Here is a 16,343-nt window from a genome sequence, read left to right as displayed (position 1 = left end):
TGCTGCTCAGCAGGCAGCACTGGACTGGATTAAAGCTGATACAAGGTGTGAAAGGAGAAGGGGTGGCAGTGGGCATGCACTTACTGCTGCTGCTGCTGCCAGTGTTTGCACGGCAGGAGGGCATTTGGGCGTTGCCAGGAAGGCGTTTTTATGTCGATTCCTCCTCTTTCAGCACTGCATTGTGGTGCAAGCAAAAGAAGCAAATCCTGTCTTGCTTCCTCTCCGGCCTTTATTCACCTCCCGCTTAGTAGCTGTGAGTGTGTGTGAGCCTGCAGGGCCCCATGGAATTGCCTAGGAGTAGGCTGAATCGCTGCAAGGGGTGAACAGCAGTATTGGGCAGGCTCGGTCAACGCGCGGCCCGTTCGGGTTATCGCTTCTCGGCCTTTTGGCTAAGATCAAGTGTAGTATCTGTTCTTATCAGTTTAATATCTGATACGTCCCCTATCTGGGGACCATATATTAAATGGATTTTTAGAACAGGGAGATGGAAATAGAGCTTGCTCTGTCCACTCCACGCATTGACCTGGTATTGCAGTATTTCCAGGACCGGTGCACCCTTTCCTTATGTGTTTACTAAAATCAGATTCCAAAAGTGCTTTTTGTGTTTGCCATTGTTTTTGTCTTTCGGATGGGATCTCCCCTTTTAATCCCATTATTTCAACACCTGTTGGACAATGCATTTGTACAGTCATGTGTGATAATGAGCTAATTTATTAAATGCAATTAATTAATACATTGCCACCTCTTGTTTTGTGTCGTCTGTGTTTCTGTGTTTCCGGCATTTCACATTGGAACAGCTCATTCACCTTCCTTGTCTTCTCTCCGCCCTCCCTCCTAGGTAGGTTGAAGAGCTGCACCTGAGCCAGCCACTGATTGATGCAGCACCATAGTCAAATAGTGGAGTGGAGTAGGGGAACAGCAAACAGCCATTAAAGCAGCCAGCCCGCCCGCCCGCCCGTCACAATGGACCTACCTGTGTACACTAGATGGATGTGATGGAATGTACTGTGGTCCCTACATTTCAAGAAGAAGTAAGAATTGCAGTTGCAACAAACCCTTGCTTGCCTACAAAGAGAGCAGCAATTTGGATTTGTTACTATGTTACCTGGAAGAATAACAAACTGTGCAAGGATGGAGGTTGTAGGAGCAAGGAGAACAAGTTGTCTGTAAAGTTGGTGGATGCCTATTTTCCATTTTGCAGTCCCTTGTCTCCCTCTTGTGGCCTCCTGGAGGCAACTAGCTGTGCAAAAAAAAGACAGCCTGGGGGCCGGCTGTTGCAGTGTTGCCCTCTCAGGCAACACTAAGTGACTGACTGAGCCGCACCGTCTTATATAAAGTTCAGACGGAACTTTGCACGTGTCATAGTGGAGACCTCAGGAGCCAGAGCCAGCTTTCTGACATCATATTGGGGCCTCAGAGATAAAAGCCTGGGCCCAGGCAGTGTTGGTCAGTGCTGCTCAGCAGGCAGCACTGGACTGGATTAAAGCTGATACAAGGTGTGAAAGGAGAAGGGGTGGCAGTGGGCATGCACTTACTGCTGCTGCTGCTGCTGCTGCCAGTGTTTGCACGGCAGGAGGGCATTTGGGCGTTGCCATGACCTGCCTAGGTAGAGTCGTGTGTTAACCTTAAACCATACTATCCCCCACCCCCATTTAGTAACGACACATGACACCGAGGTTGGATGTGAAATGGCCACAGCAGCCGTTTATTAATTTCACAGTTTTATAAAAACAATTTAAATCCGAAACATTCGGATAACTAGTTAGGAATCCACCAGAGAATTCCTCCTAATAATTCACATGACCCAACATGGGTCAGAATCATAAATAACAATTAAACGTTAACATTAACCCGAGCAGAGGAAGTCCTTGAAGCCCCTTCAGATGTTCCTTTCAAGAACACACCGAATTAGCCATCTGCAAACCACTAATTACCTCCAGCCGTAAACCAGCTCGGAAGCACCGTTCACCTCTGCAGATGGCTCCAACCACTAGAAGTCCACTTCAAGGGGATAACACCCGATGAAGCCCTCAAGTGATATACCGACCACTAGAAGTCCACTTCAAAGGGATAACACCCGATGAAGCCTTCAAGTGACATACCTTCTACCAGTAGACCACTTCAAAGGGATAACACCCGATGAAGTCTTCAACCATGTACCTTTTTTGGGGGACGCATACCCCCGATGCGACCCCCCCACCATTTTGTACTGACTGGCCTCAAGGACTCCCCCCGCCAGCTGCCATGACAACAGAACCTACTCCGGAAAAAAGAAAAACATGTTAAATAAGCACACAAAATAAAACACAACGCTCATAGACAGACGTACATAAGACCTAAGGAGTAACAAAACAAGGGTGGGAGGGTGGGAGCTTTGCTTACTGTGTGTTACTCCTCCCGCTGCTTCCGGCTCAATGCCGAGAAACAGCGGGAAGCGCAGTAACGGCCCCCCCCGCCCCCCTTAACTCCTCCCCGTCCCTCCTTCAGCTCCTTCAACTTTCCCTCACCTCGTAACATTAACCCTTTCCCTACCAGGACGGTCATGTCGGCTTCCCTTAAGCCTGCAGCTGCGTCCAGCCTCTTCTTGACCTGCCTAGGTAGAGTCGTGTGTTAACCTTAAACCATACTATCCCCCACCCCCATTTAGTAACGACACATGACACCGAGGTTGGATGTGAAATGGCCACAGCAGCCGTTTATTAATTTCACAGTTTTATAAAAACAATTTAAATCCGAAACATTCGGATAACTAGTTAGGAATCCACCAGAGAATTCCTCCTAATAATTCACATGACCCAACATGGGTCAGAATCATAAATAACAATTAAACGTTAACATTAACCCGAGCAGAGGAAGTCCTTGAAGCCCCTTCAGATGTTCCTTTCAAGAACACACCGAATTAGCCATCTGCAAACCACTAATTACCTCCAGCCGTAAACCAGCTCGGAAGCACCGTTCACCTCTGCAGATGGCTCCAACCACTAGAAGTCCACTTCAAGGGGATAACACCCGATGAAGCCCTCAAGTGATATACCGACCACTAGAAGTCCACTTCAAAGGGATAACACCCGATGAAGCCTTCAAGTGACATACCTTCTACCAGAAGACCACTTCAAAGGGATAACACCCGATGAAGTCTTCAACCATGTACCTTTTTTGGGGGACGCATACCCCCGATGCGACCCCCCCACCATTTTGTACTGACTGGCCTCAAGGACTCCCCCCGCCACCGCGAAACAGGCCTTGACCACCTTAAGCCTGTGAGTTCCTCCACACCACCACCGCCCTTTCTATGCCTTCTGCTATAGCCAAGCTCCAAATATCAATGCCAACCTCGGTCAGATGAACCCCGTCACTCCTCCAGAAATTCCCCAATCCTGACTCCAAATCCCTATGCCTCACGCAAATGCCCCCGTTCTTCGCCACAAAACGGGACACCGCCCGGTTAACTTTTATCCGAGCCTTATTGACTCTCTCCACCGATCTAGCTAACCGCCAATGCTTCCTTGGGACTATGTCCGACCACACTACCACCAACTTGGGATAAGATACCCACAAACACAACAAATCATGTTTGATATCCCGCACCAACTCACGAAAAGGGCGGACTCCTAAGTCATTCCCACCCACGTGCAACACTAAAACCTCCGGAACCCTATCAAGCCGCACATATGTCTGGAATTCCGCCAACACCCTGTTCCACGACATACCTCTAAACCCCAGCCAATGCACAACCGCATCCTGTCGCGGAATGCGCAACTGGCGACCATCCGGGCGGACGTCCGCCCTCAAAGCCCCCCAGTGCACGTACGAATGACCCATCAACCACACCAGACAAGGAGGCGAATCTGAAACGGAAAACACAGTTAGGCACCACCATATAACATTTGCAAGCATAAACAACAAAATTACAACATATGGGGGCGGACATAGGACTTAAACCTTTTAGACTCCCAACGACCAATACGCCTCACCCCCTCATCATCCAACCCCCAGCGCCCTGCTTCCGTTGCTGTGCCAATCCGGAAGGAATGAGATGAATATGAGCCTGCCGCAACCCCAACCGCCGTCAAACATTTTTTAAAAACAGCTCCAAACTGAAACCTGGACAAGAACGACCCGTCCACATGACGTAACAAAGGCAAATCTGGAGACCCCCTGTTTTTTGTAAAACCCCGCATGCACTCTACTGGGCACATGACCGACCCCGGGAGAGCGAACAAAAGTCTCAGTTTTCCCTTCCCTAATTGGTCAGTTTTTGATCTACGCAACCATACCTCCAACCGATCTGCAAAAAGGCTCACCTCCCCAGATCTCAGCCCCCCTGCCTGTTTAGTACTTGGCGACACCAACTCACCTATTCTAAATGCTCCGAAGAACGCCAACGAGAAAGCCAACCGAAACAAATCCATTTCATCTGAAGAACGACATACCGATGCCAATGAACCGCCCAACAAGCCCAGCAAAGCAAACGACACCGGCCTTCTACTATCCGCCTCCACCCTACCTCTGCGCAACCCCTTCAAAGCCTGCGATACCAGAAATTCCTTCGATACATCCCGCAAGCCCCGCAACTTAAGCCCAAACGCCACCGCGGATATAAACCGGTTCACCTTCGCTACTGAAAACCCCCCCTCCCAGGCATCCCCTAACCAATACAAAAGTGCCACCAACCTGTCTCTATCCGTATTGACATCACCCAACTCTCTTACCCACTCCTCCCACTGCCTCCAACAAGCAGCATAAGCCCTCCACGTCGTGCGCGCCAAAGACCTTTGTAACAGCTGCTCTACGGGACCGATACCAGATCCCATAGATGATCCGGACACGCCAAACCGAGACGTTCCGCTCCCGGGGCCAATTGCCGAAACCGGTCCCACTGCGAGCGAGAAAGAGCATCAGCAACACAATTTCCGTACACCCGGGACATGCACCGCCACCACCCACGCGTTCAACGACAAACACACCAACACTAAATGTCGCAACAATTGAACTACCGGAGGAGAGGACGCCGTGATGTTATTAATGGCAAGCACCACCCCCATGTTGTCGCAGTAAAAACGGACCTTCTTATCCCTGAGCCTGTCCCCCCAAATGGTAGCCGCCACCACGATGGGAAACAGCTCGAGCAGGGCCAGATTCCGCGTCAATCCACTGGACACCCAGCTAGCCGGCCATTGACCTGCGCACCACGGACCTCCCCCGTAAGCTCCAAAGCCACCCGCCCCAGCCGCATCCGTGAAAATATTCAGATCACTCGTATCCTGCGCTGGGGCCATCCATAGCGAGCGACCATTGTACTGGCCCAAGAAGTCATCCCAAACCTGAAGATCAGCTCGGTGCTCCTCCTTGAGCCTCACAAAATGATGCGGCGCCCGCACTCCCGCCGTTGCCGCCGCCAACCTTCTACCAAACACCCTCCCCATCGGCATAATCCGGCAGGCGAAATTCAACTTCCCCAGCAGCGACTGAAGCTCCCTCAGCGACATTTTCTTCCTTCTACAAGCCCGTCGCACCTCCAGCCTCAAAGCACCCAACTTATCCGCCGGGAGCCGACACTCCATTGCCACCGAGTCAATTTCGATTCCCAAGAAACAAATCGTCGCTACCGGGCCCTCCGTTTTTTCCGGCGCCAAAGGGATCCCAAAATCCCTCGCCACCTTCTGCAGGGCATGAAGCAAGTTACCGCAAACCGGCGAACCCCCCGGGCCAACGCACAAAAAATCATCTAAGTAATGGATCAACGAATCGACCCCGGATACTCCCCTCGTTACCCACTCCACGAAGCTACTAAACGCCTCGAAGTATGCACAAGAAAGAGAACACCCCATCGGAAGGCACCGATCCACGTAAAAGGCCCCATTCCAAAAACAACCCAACAGCCGTTGGCTTTCTGGATGGACCGGCAACAACCTGAACGCCGCCTCGATGTCGGTTTTTGCTAGCAGCGCCCCCGGACCCGCAGCCCGCACTAACCCCACCGCCTTATCGAATGAGGTATAAACTACGGAACACAACTCGTGATCAATCCCGTCATTTACCGACGAACCTTTGGGATACGATAAATGTTGAATCAAACGAAACTTTTCGGGCTCGCGTTTAGGGACAATACCCAAAGGGGACACAACTAAATCTTTCACCGGCGACTCCACAAATGGCCCCGACATGCGCCCCAACGAAACTTCTTTTAACAACTTTTCCGACACGACTTCCGCATGCAAGTAAGCCGATTTTAAATTTCTCCGCGTAACCGGAACCTCATAAGGAGGCGGAGGAATAACAAAACCAACACTAAACCCTTCATAAAGCAACTTAGCTGCCGCCCTATCCGGATACTCATTTAGATAAGGGGCCATCCTTTCCACCCTCACCGGCGACACCCCCTTGACCAGCCCCGTGCTGGTTCCCGGACCTCTTTTTCCGCAGACATTTTGCCGCCCCGTGTGATGCACCATTACACTCGGAGCACACGTGCTTGAACTTGCACGTGGCCCCAAACTTGCACTGGCCTTCATTGAATTGCCAGCAAAACCCCGCCTTTCCCCCGCCGCTTGGTCCACTCTGACTAGACTGGCCTCCCTGGCCACCGCTCCCGGGAAAGGGCTGCCTAACCGGAGCCGTAACCCGTAACCAGAGAGCAATATCCTTCTGGTCCCACCGAATCGCCGGCCGAACCGCCTTCCGCTGACGGAATTGCTCATCATATCGCAGCCACGCCTGACCCCCATACGCCCTATGAGCCTCCCCAATAGCATCAAAATAACAAAATAACGCCGAACAATTTTCCGGCGCCTTTTCCCCTATCACACTAGCCAATATGGCGAACGCCTGCGACCAATTAACGAACGTCTGCGGGATAAGCCTATACCGCCGACGTTCCTCCTCGTCCTTTTTACTCTCATCCCGCTTGCTCTTATCCAAATTGAATTTAGCCAGCGGCAAGAGAGAAAAAATTTCAACATATTCATCTTTCCAGATCCGATCACGCACCTCCTGCTTTAAATGCGCCCCCAACGGACCCTCAAAACAAACATACACCTCCCCCCGAGCACGATCGTCCATGCGCACTCGATCGCCGTCCTTCTGTGCCTCAGTCTGCACCGACACCGCGACCGCCTCTCTAACCGCCACCACAGGACGCGCCTGCAACGATCCCACGTCCCTGGGGCCTTCCCAAACTACCGCAGGGGACACTTCCGTTACTACCGGCGCCGCGGCCCTATCCAGGCGCCCCACCAGCTCCCGTAAGCAACCCACTAAATCTGCCAAACCCGCTCCGTCGCGTCCGCCCGCGCCACTACCGGCCCCCGATGCTATGCTAGCAGCCCCCCCGCCGACACCCGACATAAAAATCGCTGGATAAGACAATAATGGAGTTATACACTCACCGGGCTGCACAGGCGCTGTGTTCCCGTCAGCCGGACCATCCTGACCTCGACGATAGACGTCCAGTTCACCTTCCTCCAGTTCTTCTCTCGCCGACGACTGTTCCTCCCAACGACATCTTCGGAAAGGGGATGAGGACGCGCTGACCGATGGGCCGGCAACCTGCCGCCCGACCGCCGGGACCCAGACTTCCGACCGGACCTGTTGCCTCGACGTCGCTGCAGATCTAGTCGTCCGTCTAGACGATCCTGACGAAACCTGCCCCCTGGCCGGAACATCACCATGCGGGGCGGCCGTACCTTGCTCTCGACATCTTCCATCTGATGGGGGAGGGGTGACAGGGAGCCCAGCCTGCGACTCCCTGCTTACCGCCGGACCCCGTCGCGGCCTGGGATTCCTGCCAGGACGCAGGGCCTGGGAAGGGGCGGTCCTCCCAGCTGCCTGGCCTGCAGCGTCCGGGATCGGGCTCCCTCTGCGACGCCGTGTCCGCGGGACTACCTCCGGACTAAGGCGCTCTGGAGGTCGGGACCGCCGAGAGGGACGGGTCGACACAGCCTGCATCGCCGTCACCCCTGCCACCGCTCTCTGCCTGCCCAGCGCAGGAGCGGTTGTTGCCGACTCCCCCCCCGCCGCCATAGCCATGCTCGTAGGGGGGCCGGGGGAGGGGAGCCTGTCCCTTACAACAGACCCCGAACGCCGTGCCCGACGTGGCGAAACGGCGTCCGGGATCCGCGTTAATGCAGCCACGGTCTCCTCCAGCCATCCGGGACCGTGGTGCACAGCAGCGGCGCGCAGCCGCTCTAAAATCAGGGCCTCTGCCATTACTAAAAAACCGGGCAACGGGGAGCTTTGCTTACTGTGTGTTACTCCTCCCGCTGCTTCCGGCTCAATGCCGAGAAACAGCGGGAAGCGCAGTAACGGCCCCCCCCGCCCCCCTTAACTCCTCCCCGTCCCTCCTTCAGCTCCTTCAACTTTCCCTCACCTCGTAACATTAACCCTTTCCCTACCAGGACGGTCATGTCGGCTTCCCTTAAGCCTGCAGCTGCGTCCAGCCTCTTCCGGAAGGCGTTTTTATGTCGATTCCTCCTCTTTCAGCACTGCATTGTGGTGCAAGCAAAAGAAGCAAATCCTGTCTTGCTTCCTCTCCGGCCTTTATTCACCTCCCGCTTAGTAGCTGTGAGTGTGTGTGAGCCTGCAGGGCCCCATGGAATTGCCTAGGAGTAGGCTGAATCGCTGCAAGGGGTGAACAGCAGTATTGGGCAGGCTCGGTCAACGCGCGGCCCGTTCGGGTTATCGCTTCTCGGCCTTTTGGCTACGATCTGGTAGGGGAAACCTTATTGGATCAGGTCAGAAGGCTTCTTTGGGGTCCTCCTTGTGGGGGCCCCGGGTAAACGAGTTGGGATCTTGGAGGTGCGAAGGACGACGACATGGCGGTTCGAGGGGCGGAGGACACGATCCGTTTTCAGGTAAAGCCTGCTTTTCTAAAGAAAATTTCGTTAAAAGAAATCGTGGAGGAGATCATTTATGGCGTGTTGAAGCTTCGTGCATCGGATGTGGAGAGCCTGCAGGATTTTCCTAATCAAGGTACTTTTGATATGACTTTAACAAATGAATACATGTGCATGGATGCAATGGAGAAAATCAGACTAAGTACTGCAGAGATTTTGAAAAAAGTGGATATTGAACCTTTATTCAAGCAAGCAAGAAGGGTCCTGATTGTGCATATGTACAACACCAGATTTTCAGAGGAACTTTTAAAAGCATACTTGTGGCGGTTTTGTGAGGAAATTTCTGCTGGAGAGAGACTAAAAAACTCATATGGTATACCTAATGGTAAAAGGAGGTACTTGGTGGTGTTTAAAAAAGACAAGAATGCTTTGGAGGGATATTTATGTCCACCTGCTTCATTTTCTATAACTGGGGAGAGAGGGTTTTGTTTCTTTAGAGGACAGCCAGAGTTTTGCAGGAATTGCAGTAGATATGGTCATACTAAGGACAGGTGTGTGAAGGGGGAGGTGTGCAGGATTTGTGGGAGTTCTTCACATAAGGCTGCTAATTGTGGTAGTGCAAGAGTTTGTGACTTGTGTGGGTTGGCTGGACACATGGCTAGGAAATGCCCTGAGCATGGGGAGGTTTTTACTTATGCTCAAGCTGCCAGGAGAAATGTAAGACGCAGGGTGCCAAATGTGGAGGTGTCTGGTGCCAAACTGCGGCAAACTGATGTAGGGATTGGGGCATCATCGGCTGATTTCGCTGAGGCTGGAGAACCCCAGTCGCTCGGAAATGTGGGATTTGTGGATACCGCAGGAGTGGGGCTCCCTCCCGACAGTGGGGAGTGTGAGCTAGTCCACATGGAGACTGTTCCTACAGTGGAGCAGGCATTAGACCTTCCGCAAGAGGCACAATGTGCAATTGGTGATTTGGAGGTAATGATGGATGAGTTTTCTCAGGTGGCAGCTGAAAGTGATTTGGGTGTGGTGAGCCCCGTTAGTCTCCCTGACCTGGATGAGGTTGATTCAGATGACTTGCTAACGCCTGGACAAAGGAGTACTAGGAGAGCCTCTGGTGAGGATGAAAGACCTGTGAGGGCAGTATTGAAAAAGCCAAGGTTTGATCATGCCAATAGGTATGCATGCTTATCTGTAGAGGCAATGCCTTCCTTCTCAGGGGACGGTGGAGGTTTTGAATCTCCAGGTTCGCCTGTTATTGAATATCTGGAAAAAGATGATGTTGAGAAGTTAAAAAAGACTAGTCAGTTTAAAAAGTAGTACAGATTCAAATTATAATGGCTAAGTATTGTATAAAACTTGCTTTTATCCTTATAATGGCATTGATAGTAGCTTCCCTTAATGTTAGGAGTATAGGATCTGAATTTAGAAGGGCAGCAATTTTTGACCAATTAAAAAATGTTAATGCTGACATAATTTGCATACAGGAGTGTGCTATTCAGATCGCTCCAGCTGGGGCTGAGTGGAATTGTGGGAAATCCTTTTGGTCGGTCGGTGGTGAGAATCGGAATGAAGGAGTGGGTATTCTCCTTAAGAATAATAATGTTACAGTGAGTGATTTTAGAATTATTGTACCAGGTCGTTTTATAATTTTAGACTGTGTTTTTTTAGGTCATAAAATTAGGGTTTTTAGTATTTATGCTCCTGCTGAGAAGCAGGCTAGAATTTCCTTTTTTGAGACACTTAAATTATATATGCCTGGTCGTGCTTTTACAATTGTTGCAGGGGATTTTAATTGTATCAGAGTAGTAGGGGATAGAGAAAGTGTTGCAGAGGTAAAATTGGACTTTTCTTCTAAAATTTTAAATCAGCTTATTTTAGATTTGAGATATCAGGATGCTGGAGTATCGATTGACGGAGAGGATAAATATACTTACCTGGCGGAAAGTGGAAGGGCCAAATCCAGAATTGATTTTATTTTTGCCTCTGAAGGTATAAAAACTAAGAATTGCAGACATCAGAAAAATATTTTTTCAGACCATAAAATGGTTTCTGTTGAATTTTGTTTTAATGAGTCTCTCAGGTTTGGAAGGGGGTTGTGGAAACTAAATACAAGTTTGTTGCAGGAGGTTGACGTATTGCAGGAATTAAAAAAGGTATTTCAATTTTGTGTTGAGAAACAATCTGATTATGCAGATTTGTTGGTTTGGTGGGATTGGGCAAAAGAACAGATGGTTTCCCTCCTTAAAAGAATAGGTATCAGGAAGGCAAAAGAGAGGAGGGAAGAGGAAGCCCGTTTGACGAGGAAGTTGGAGACTCTCCAGAAGTTTAAAAATGCAGGTTGTGATGTGGAGGAGGACTTAAAAATCATAAAGGATGAGATAAAGAAAGGTTTGATGGATCGAGGGAGGCAGATTGTGTTCCAATCAAAGATAAGGCATTTGGAGGAAAACGAACAGTGTTCGAGGTATTTCTTTAAAAAAACCTTTAATGCAAAAGGGATTATTTCCTCAGTTTTAACACCTACAGGAGAAGTTTGTGGCAAGGGAATGACTACTGAGGTTTGTAGGTTTTATCAATCATTGTTTGGAGTGGATGAGGCGGCATGTGACAACGAGATTTATGACTACTGCAAAAACGTGGAGAATAATATCTTGCTTGAAGATATAGAAAATATGTCTAGCGATATTAGTGAGTCAGAAATAAAAAAAAGTATGGACGCCATGGCTAAAGATAAGACCCCAGGGTGTGATGGGCTCCCGGTTGAATTTTACCAAGAATGCTGGTCTTTTATCAAGGAACAGGTGGTGAAAGTTCTGAGATATGCATTTGATAGTGGGGGGCTTTCAACCTCAATGAGGCAGGGAGTGGTGACTTTGATTCATAAGAAGGGAGATAGGAGGGAAATGAAGAACTGGCGTCCTATCACCCTCTTGAATACTGACTATAAGCTATTAGCAAAGATCATTGCAGGAAGGATGAGTCAGGTGGTAAAATACATGGTTGGTATGCATCAAACTTGCGCTGTCCCTGGGCGTAGGATATCGGACAATTTGCTGTTATTACGGGATCTGATATTTTATGCAAACGAGGTGGATATATCTTTGATATTGGAGTCAATTGACTTGGAAAAGGCGTTTGACAAAGTTTCTCATCGATTTATGTTTGCAGTATTGAAGAGGATGGGAATACCTGCAAAACTAATGACGATGATCCAAGGGCTGTATAATGGGGTTGAGAGCCAGGTATTAATTAATGGGAATGTGAGTCCCTCCATTAAGGTTAAATCCGGTGTGAGGCAAGGGTGCCCGCTCTCACCCATTTTATTTGTGTGTGTTATGGAGCCTTTGTTTATTAGTTTACAAAATGATAAAAAAATATCTGGTTGTTTTATTCCGGGAGGCGATGGGCATCAGGTCAAGTCACTAGGATACATGGATGACGCAGTATTTGTGTGTACCTCGGTGGCCGATCTTAATCGAGCCAATTTACATCTTAGGATTTTTTGTGCAATATCAGGGATGAAAGTCAACTGGGACAAATGTCAGTTGTGTAACTTTGGCAAGCAGGTACAAGTGAAGGTGGACAGAGTGATGCAGACAGATAAGATTGAAGTCTTGGGAGTTACCTTTGAGAGAGATCTCAAGGGTAAACACAGTTTCTCTCTATTAGAGGCTAAAGTAGACCAGAAGCTTGCCTTCTGGAAATTGAGAAGCCTGTCCCTGAAAGGGAAAGTATTGGTAATAAAGTCGGTAATCCTTCCTTTACTGTTGTATGTTGCTGTAATTTTCCCTCCCAATAAGTTGTGGGTAAGAAGAATTACTAGGAAATTATTCGTATTTTTCTGGAACTCCAAAATGGAGAAACTAAGACGGGAGGTGGTCATGAGGAAAACGATTTTGGGAGGGTATGATTTTCCTAATATTGATGTGTTTTTAAATCTGCACTATTTATTGTTGATTCTTAAAACTGTGAAAGGGGAAAACAGAGCGGCAGATATGATACGTTACCTGGCGGGATGGTTGATGGTGAAATGGAAATGGTGCATAAGAGATTTAAAACGGCCGATATCCTGGAAACTGCCTGTATTTTATGTCATCTTAAAATCCTTTTATGTACGTTTTAATCTGGGTACTGCAGGTGACCTTGACAAGAAGAAAATTATTGATTTAGTTAGAAATAACGAGGTTTTATGTGAGGTTCCTTTTGCAAATAATGCACAATCCGCTAGAGTTTGGAAGCTCTTTAAGACACCTGGAGTATCTAATAGACAACATGATGTGGTTTGGTTGACTTTACATAACTGTCTTCCAACAAGGTCTCTCCTCGAGAGAAGAGGTGTGGGAGTATCAGAGGTCTGTCCCAGGAGTGGCTGCGGAGGTATTGAAGATGTAAAGCATCTATTTTGGAGTTGTAATTTTACGAAGCAGGTTTTATCACTTTTAAACCGGCTCTTAATATTCTTATTGAAATCTAATGCTTTTAGCTATGAAAATATTTTGATTGGATGTGATTTTACTAAATTTGAAAATGTACGTATTTATTGGATTGTCTTTGCTATTTTCAAAGAAACTGTCTGGGACGCAAGAAATCTAATTATTTTTAGGAAGACTGTTTTAACTCCAAACGATGCTGTCAAACTGTTTTTATCCAGGCTGCATACTGTGTACCTCTATGACAAGAAAAGGTGGGGTGAGGTTAAGGCTGAAGGTATGTGGAATGTTAAAAAATGGAACCTGTATTGTTAATGTATGTAAAGAAATAAATTTTTGATATGACTCATATGATGTAAGGTCTAACCGCAGTATGAAGTAGCTTTTATGTGAAATAAGATGCGGATAGTATATAAACTGATGAGTTAAAAAAAAAAAAAAAAAAAAAAAAAATCTGTTCTTATCAGTTTAATATCTGATACGTCCCCTATCTGGGGACCATATATTAAATGGATTTTTAGAACAGGGAGATGGAAATAGAGCTTGCTCTGTCCACTCCACGCATTGACCTGGTATTGCAGTATTTCCAGGACCGGTGCACCCTTTCCTTATGTGTTTACTAAAATCAGATTCCGAAAGTGCTTTTTGTGTTTGCCATTGTTTTTGTCTTTCGGATGGGATCTCCCCTTTTAATCCCATTATTTCAACACCTGTTGGACAATGCATTTGTACAGTCATGTGTGATAATGAGCTAATTTATTAAATGCAATTAATTAATACATTGCCATCTCTTGTTTTGTGTCCTCTGTGTTTCTGTGTTTCCGGCATTTCACATTGGAACAGCTCATTCACCTTCCTTGTCTTCTCTCCGCCCTCCCTCCTAGATAGGTTAAAGAGCTGCACCTGAGCCAGCCACTGATTGATGCAGCACCATAGTCAAATAGTGGAGTGGAGTAGGGGAACAGCAAACAGCCATTAAAGCAGCCAGCCCGCCCGCCCGTCACAATGGACCTACCTGTGTACACTAGATGGATGTGATGGAATGTACTGTGGTCCCTACATTTCAAGAAGAAGTAAGAATTGCAGTTGCAACAAACCCTTGCTTGCCTACAAAGAGAGCAGCAATTTGGATTTGTTACTATGTTACCTGGAAGAATAACAAACTGTGCAAGGATGGAGGTTGTAGGAGCAAGGAGAACAAGTTGTCTGTAAAGTTGGTGGATGCCTATTTTCCATTTTGCAGTCCCTTGTCTCCCTCTTGTGGCCTCCTGGAGGCAACTAGCTGTGCAAAAAAAAGACAGCCTGGGGGCCGGCTGTTGCAGTGTTGCCCTCTCAGGCAACACTGAGTGACTGACTGAGCCGCACCGTCTTATATAAAGTTCAGACGGAACTTTGCACGTGTCATAGTGGAGACCTCAGGAGCCAGAGCCAGCTTTCTGACATCATAATGGGGCCTCAGAGATAAAAGCCTGGGCCCAGGCAGTGTTGGTCAGTGCTGCTCAGCAGGCAGCACTGGACTGGATTAAAGCTGATACAAGGTGTGAAAGGAGAAGGGGTGGCAGTGGGCATGCACTTACTGCTGCTGCTGCTGCTGCTGCTGCTGCTGCCAGTGTTTGCACGGCAGGAGGGCATTTGGGCGTTGCCAGGAAGGCGTTTTTATGTCGATTCCTCCTCTTTCAGCACTGCATTGTGGTGCAAGCAAAAGAAGCAAATCCTGTCTTGCTTCCTCTCCGGCCTTTATTCACCTCCCGCTTAGTAGCTGTGAGTGTGTGTGAGCCTGCAGGGCCCCATGGAATTGCCTAGGAGTAGGCTGAATCGCTGCAAGGGGTGAACAGCAGTATTGGGCAGGCTCGGTCAACGCGCGGCCCGTTCGGGTTATCGCTTCTCGGCCTTTTGGCTAAGATCAAGTGTAGTACTTTAGGGTATTGCCTTGTTTCTTGGTCAGGAGGTGCCCTGGTACCCTTTTCCTTGGCCTGGGGGGATCGTCTCTTTTACAAGAGACTTAACCCCTCTGCTGCTATTGGGGGAGAGGATTAGTCCAGGGCAACGGGGAGCGATCACTTGCCTGGCATTTAGGTGCTGAAGGTATTATCGTTGGAGTTCGTTGGATTTCGTTGGATATCGTTGGCTTTTTTGCGGCAGGATGGAGGAAATCCCTGACTACATGCGGACTCGGAATGCTGTTCGTTTTACGATGGAGGAATCTGGAGGACAAAGCAGGGACTTGGAATTCCTAACAAAGGTACTCTTGCTTGGTCTTTTCCAGTTGGAGAGACAATGGATATTGTCTGTAATGGACTATCCAAGAAGAGGATGCTTCGATGTCACCTTTTGTACGGAGGAAATTTATCTGGACTTTCTGGACACTTTGAAGGAGAAGAAGCAGGATCCAAGACTGGTTGGTGTGATTGTAACACCACACTTTGCTCCTAGCAAAAAGTTGGTGATTGTTAAAATGTTTTCCCCCTATGTGTGTAAAGACGATATTATATGTTTTCTCACTAAGTTCTGTGAGGAGGTGGTGGAGAAGGGTAAGGTCTTTAATCCCTTTGGATTCTGGACAGGCAAATGGAAATTCCTGTGTAAAATTAAGGCAGTTGGAGAGGCTGGAAACTTATTGCTTCCTCCAGCACGCTTTAAAATTGGCAGTGCAAGTGGGAATCTCTATTTTTTTGGAATGGGGATTTTTTGCCATAATTGCAAAGAGTATGGACATGTGAAGGAAAATTGTGGGAAAATATTCTGTACAAAATGTTTCCAAGAAGGTCATATGTACAATGATTGTGAGAAGGGTAAAGTGTGTAACATGTGTAGAGAAGAAGGGCATGTGTTTAAAAATTGTTTAAAGAAAAGCAAAAGTGAAGTAAAGGAGGAGAGTAAGAAGACCGTTAAAAGAAAGGAACAGATAGTTAAAAGAAAGGAAGAGAAAGTTACCTCAGGAAAAGAGGATAAGCCACAGGAAGTGGGAGGAGGATGGAAAAGCGTTGAGGTTAAAAGGAGTGATGAAACAAAAAGGAGAAAAATTGTGGAAAAAAATGTTGTTTCAGATGAAAATAGAGCAGAAAGAGATAAATTA

At 48.1% G+C, this 16,343-nt stretch overlaps 1 non-coding gene and 2 pseudogenes across 1 annotated transcript; all 3 read left to right on the top strand.

Annotated features, from left to right (window-relative positions):
* Nucleotides 1-369: 369 nt before the first annotated feature.
* On the top strand, nt 370-560 carry LOC142681561 (U2 spliceosomal RNA). Its single transcript, XR_012853454.1, has one exon. It is a non-coding gene; the product is annotated as a U2 spliceosomal RNA (small nuclear RNA).
* Nucleotides 561-13,672: 13,112 nt separating this feature from the next.
* Nucleotides 13,673-13,873, top strand: LOC142681807 (U2 spliceosomal RNA; annotated as a pseudogene).
* A 1,271-nt stretch (nt 13,874-15,144) lies between these two features.
* LOC142681826 (U2 spliceosomal RNA) lies at nt 15,145-15,284 on the top strand (annotated as a pseudogene).
* Nucleotides 15,285-16,343: the final 1,059 nt, after the last annotated feature.

Source organism: Rhinoderma darwinii, assembly GCF_050947455.1.
Source record: "Rhinoderma darwinii isolate aRhiDar2 chromosome 2 unlocalized genomic scaffold, aRhiDar2.hap1 SUPER_2_unloc_6, whole genome shotgun sequence".
NCBI lineage: Eukaryota > Metazoa > Chordata > Amphibia > Anura > Rhinodermatidae > Rhinoderma > Rhinoderma darwinii.
The sequence above is the reverse complement of the archived record's forward strand: the minus strand, read 5'-3'. Positions and strand labels throughout refer to the sequence as shown.